General features: G+C 37.8%; 1 pseudogene; it reads right to left on the bottom strand.

Moving 5' to 3' along the window:
• Positions 1-2,445: 2,445 nt before the first annotated feature.
• Positions 2,446-2,968, bottom strand: LOC123856420 (olfactory receptor 4C46-like; annotated as a pseudogene).
• Between the last annotated feature and the right edge of the window lie 2,844 nt (positions 2,969-5,812).

Raw genomic sequence — 5,812 nt, 5'->3', positions numbered from 1 at the left:
TCAATGCCAGTGTCCAGGAGTTCCTGAAAGGTCTGCTTATTTTCTTTTCTCCAACACACACTTTGACTGATAAAAGGCCACAGGCCTCTTTTGGGGAAGGCTGAGGGAAAGATTATTATAAGATTTTTTTAGCAATGTCCCAGAGTCCTTCCTCAGGAAGACCCAATCTCCCCTTTATTCAAGGAATTTTCACTCTATAAACTGGTTTGAGTCTGGGAATTGATTGTGAGGTCATGAATCTCTGCTGTTATGATTAAGTTAGACTTCTGTTTACTTAACCTAGACCGTTTTTACTACCCAGATCAAGTAAAACTTGAATAGAGAGGCTTCCTCTCTATTTGACTTCTAGGAACAATGTTATAAACTAGCCAACAATCTGATTATGCTTGTATTGATTATTCTGATTGCTGTTTTGAATCTTCTGTCCTTTATGGAAGCATGCCCACCTTGCCTTTAAGGTTGTTGAGTGCTACCAATTGGCCACTATTATCTAGGATCAAATACCTCCCGTTGCATTAGGATTTCCAGTTTACTGACACTAAAGGTCTTGTTTATAGAAAACAGTGATCACAGAGGTTTTCAAGGATGCTGGGACTAGCCTGACAAATTTATTTCTCAGGGTCATATGAAAGGTATGTCTTCTGGATCCTCCCAGGGGGGTTAAGTAAATCTTAAATGACAAATCCATTCTAACATTCCAATCTCTCCATAGCGTTAAATCGCTCCCTTTCCATTAAAACCAAGGAGGTTTTGCGTTTCTAATTAGCCTAATGTGGTCCACCTTTTCATTCATGCTTTAGCGACTGAACAGAAAAGCTTAGCTTTTCCTCAGTTCCAGCTACAATATTAAATGAAGAATCTCTTCTTAGTGACCCATATCAAGAAATTTGACTTTATTAAATTTTATGTTTCTTCCATGATTATTCTATATCTAACTTTATAAATTAGAAAACTCACATAGTTATTCTGGAGTGTAGTGTGTTTCTCATGGGTCACATTTAGTACCTCACCGTTAGGGGTCTTCTGGGAATCATGTCTAGTTATAGGTCTAGGAGCAAAGAGGGTGGTGGGGGTGGGTCCTGAGGAGAATGAACCCTTTTTGTAGGGCAACTGCCTGGGGTGGGGGCCATCACAGTTTCCTTAGGAAATGCAGAGTTAATACTTCAGGCTAAGAGGGAGAAGCCACATCAACTGCCAAAATGTCTCATCTTTTCTGTTCCCTCATCCTTCCATTAATCTAAGGAAGAATCTGGTTTTCAACAATGACTTCTTTCTTAAATCGTCATCCCATGTCAAGTTCTTCTGTTTATACTTTTAAGTATTTCTTAACCTTTTCTATGTCTCTGTGTTAGATTGAGTTCCCTAGATGTAAATTCTGAGATGAGGATTTTACTGAAAATGATTTATAAGGACAAGGGTGGAGGGAAGCTGACTACAGTACAGGAAGAAGGTTGTGGTCTCAACTGGGGCTTAGCATCATCAGCTCGGAATCAAGGGAACTCTGTGGTATCCATTGTAATACAAGACTGGTTCCACCTTGAGGCAAAGGGACCAGCCTATCTTTCATTGGCTCCTGCTGGGTCCTAGGATGATGGGCATAGCCTGTAATTTCATTCTGGAGGAAATATACAGAAAAGATGGGGCACTGAGCTCTGAGCTATTAGTAGCCCAGACATACAACAACTGGGACATTGGAGGATTGAAGGGAAGTGGAGCTGAACAGAGCAGTGCCCACCACGTTCTGTATCCTCACTGACACCACCAGATTTCAGGCCTCCATCCTTTCACACCCAAATCATTATATTAACATCCTGCTGCCACTCTTGTTCCCTTCAATCCATTTCCCCCACTGATAACCCATACAGCTCTCATCTCAAACTGAGATCAAACTGCATCACTCACTGGTTCAAAAGTCCTCCCAATGTTTGTCCCATTGTATTTAGCAGTAAATCTTAACATGATTATGAGACCTTTCTTCATCTTCCCTATTCCTGTCTCTCCAGGTTCATATCCTGCTGTTTACCCTTTATAAGCTCATTGTCTAGCACACTGCCTGGCACACGGTGGTAGTTCATTAAATAATTGTTGACTGAATAGATGAATTAACAACCACAGCCACACTGATTTCTTGAGGTTTCCTGCATACTGATTTCCACCCCCTGGCCTTTGTTTTGTATTCTGTCTTGTAGGAATGCTCCTACTTCACCTGATGTGAACATATTCACACTGCTGACTTGATTTCATGTTTCAGGTTCCATGTTGCTTGTCTTTTCATCTTGGAACCTTTCTTGACCCTCATTCTTTGCTGTGTATCCCTTAAACCTGCTTCCATAGCACCCTGTGAAGCCACTACCTTACCATTTATGACAAGTTTTTGTCATTTTCTGCTCCCCTCTGTGTATCTCTCAGTGTAACCAAAGCTCTGTGAAGGCAAGACCCAGGTTCCTAATGATCTATGACATTAGGGCCACAGAGGGTAATGGGATGATAAAGAAGATTTGTATGGTTGCATGTAGGAAGACTTCCACCCACATCACTCCCATTATCAGGCCACACACCTGCTGATTCATGATGGTCATGTAGTGCAATGGCTTGCAGATGGCCACATAGAGGTCATAGGCCATCACAGTGAGCAGGATGACATCAGCACCTCCAAAAAATGTTCTCCAAATATTTGGGTAATACAGGCATTGAATGGGATGGTCTTCTTTTCACGGAGTGAATTTAAGATCAGTGTAGGGGTGTTGACAGAAGAATAGCAGGCATCAATGAAAGAGAGATAGGCCAAGAAAAAGTACATGGGGGACCCTGATAATGGGCTGGTAGTGATAGTGACCACGGTGAGCACATTCCCTACCACAGAGATGATGTAGATGACCGAAACCACAACAAATATGATTTTCTGCATCTTTGGATTCTCTGTGAGCCCCAGTAGAACAAACTCTGTCACATTGTTCCTATTCTCCATTATTTAATTTTATGACTAATTGCATTGCCTGAAAAAGAAATTCCTGTTGATTAATGTAAACTTGACTTTATTAAGCTTCTTCATCTCATAAATAGTAAATGCCTAGATTCTACTGAGTTGTGGATTCTCATGAGGTTTTTGAGATAGAAAGTAGTAATGATTTCTTGAAGATCATCTGTGCACACTTCATTGTATGGATGACCAAGAACTTATCTTGAAGTAGTGGTATTGGCAGCTAAGTTTGAAAAGAGTGTGCAGAAATGGATGTCAAGGCTATGAATATAGAGCTAGTAATTTTTCCCTTATCCTTAGGAAATGGGGACCCATGGAAGGTAATTGAGGATATGGGTGGAAGGATGAAAAGGAATTGGAGGAAGCATGACTCTTGCATACAAGTTTGGTAAAGATCTTTGTGTGCCTTGATGAAGTAGGATGAGGTTCAGTAAGGGGATGCAAGCCAGTGACAGAAAGCCCAGTATGAGACCATTTATAATAGTTGACAAAAAGTGTAATGGTGTTTCTTATGAGAATGTAATAAAAGGCCCCAGGAGCTACTACAAAAGAATTGATAATACATGTTGTCAAATCCAGTAATATTATAATAGCTGATAAATATATTTGTAATGATTGATTGGAATGTGTATGGCATTGCAGTAACCTGTGCGGTTAGTATTATTTATCTATTTTGCAAATGAAGAAACAATTGCAGAGACTGATGTTAATAGTAATCATAATGATAATATCAACTAAAACTTACTAGTTACTTGCTGTGCTCTGTTTTTGCAGAAATGTGGTTGTTTAATTCTCACTACAAACCTGTGAGATTATTACCACTATTATTTTATACTGCTTTTACACAATAGGAGATACAAACATAGAGAAGAAGTTAAGGATCCTGCCTATGGTCAAGCAGATAATAAAAGGTAGAAACAATATTAGATCATATTATATTTGTTAAATTTCCTCCAAATTTTTAATCCTTGCCCTACATTGTTATGTAATAATAAGTGATATTGAATTAGTAATCTGCTTTTGGCATGACCATAATAATTATAATGACATTAATGTTATTTCAGAAAAATGTACATGAGGTAATTTCATGAACATACACACGCACGCATGGAATCCCTAAATATTAATAAAAAGGTGGTACTAGTTTCATTGAATTGAACTTTTACCTTGACCTCTAATGCAGCTCCATTTCCTCCCTTCCCAATCCCCTTACAATCATGGGTCCCTGGATTTTTCTGCACAATGTTGAAAATGACTACCACAGTAGTTAAGTGTAGTGTATTGGTTTGAAAATGAGAGAGACTAGCTTGGAATCTTGCCTTTTGCACTTGCCACTTCTTTTATCCAGGGTGCATTTCTTGGCACCTTACATCGTTGCTTCTTCATCACATAAAGTGAGAATGATCATATCCATATCCCAGGTGTTATGAGAATTGATTGAAGAAACATATATAAACATACCCACCACATTACTGTGGGCACATTAAAAACTTTCACCTATTTTTGTGACTGTGTATGCAGGTAGGAGATAGGAAGAATTGGTATTTTGAGTGAAATACAGATAAATATTTAACCATGCAATAAGATCAGGAAGGTTCATCTCCAATTTTACTTTTCAAGAAGCCACAGAGACTCACATTATCAATAGCAGTTAACCTCAGGAAGGACTGTCCCTGGTCATGCTTGGACTAAATGACTGGTGATTTATATCGTTCATTACTCATATTTATGTCTTTTCTGTGTGTGGAGTGTATACACATTATTTTCATGCTCATGATTAGTCTTGAATGTAAAGGAGGTGTCTCACGGCAGAAGAAAGCTCCTGATGTCAGAGAGCTGGGTCCTAAAAATTGCATAATTCTATGAGCCTCAAAGTTTTCATTTGCTAAATTAGGTTAATGACATTTACCAACTATCTTTTGAAGAACTGGTGTGTGGATAAAATATTACTGTATTTGAAAAATGTTGAAACATATTGATTACTACATATAGAACATACCAATCTTTAAGATGCTTCCATGCTACTGAAAAACTTACCTTATAGACTTGGATGATCTAAATGATGTCTATGGGATTTCAGAAATAATTTCGTCTTCAAACCGACCTCATCTTGGATAGGAAACTTTCAGTATGAAATATATGAGACACTCAGACAAAGACTATTTCAGTAATTCAGTAATCACTCAGCAGTTCTTGAGAAAGTTTTTTCTATAAGTCTAAAATTTTCCTCTTAGCCTAAAGCCTCAAAATTCTTCATAGAAAATCTGGGATTTGATTTTAGAATGAATTCTTTTAGCACACTACAGAGAAAAGATCTCCAGATGGATCTGGTCTCATAGGCAAGAGGCAAGAAATATGGAGGAAACACTTTCAGATGGGTCATTCCTACCATAATGAATCTTGCTCTGGAAATGTAACCCCCCTCGCCCCCCGCTACAACACTTTCACCTGGCACTACATGGATATTTAAAGAGGTTTCCAAAAAGATTCAAGGACCTTGGCTTTTAGCTGCTGCTTCCTCTCTCTGGAATTAATTATCTCCTTTGATGGAAAGACTTTGTCTTAGAAGCAAGTATGCTGAAGAGACATGTTTGAGAAACATCCAGTTTTGAATAAGAAATTGCATAAAAATAGTAGCTCTGGGTTTCGTATTACTAAAATTTAAGTGTTATTTATATATCCTAGATATAGGTCTTTTTGTCATATATATCACTTACATATAAAAATATAGTGTATCTATTTATATATAATTTATATGTAAAATTCTATATAAATTGCATATAATATAAAATGCTTATATGTGTGTGTGTGTCTATATATTTATATAGTTTT

Source organism: Mirounga angustirostris, unplaced genomic scaffold (assembly GCF_029215605.1).
Source record: "Mirounga angustirostris isolate CCGP_5_RB_7025 unplaced genomic scaffold, mMirAng1.0.hap1 SCAF_13, whole genome shotgun sequence".
NCBI lineage: Eukaryota > Metazoa > Chordata > Mammalia > Carnivora > Phocidae > Mirounga > Mirounga angustirostris.
The sequence above is the reverse complement of the archived record's forward strand: the minus strand, read 5'-3'. Positions and strand labels throughout refer to the sequence as shown.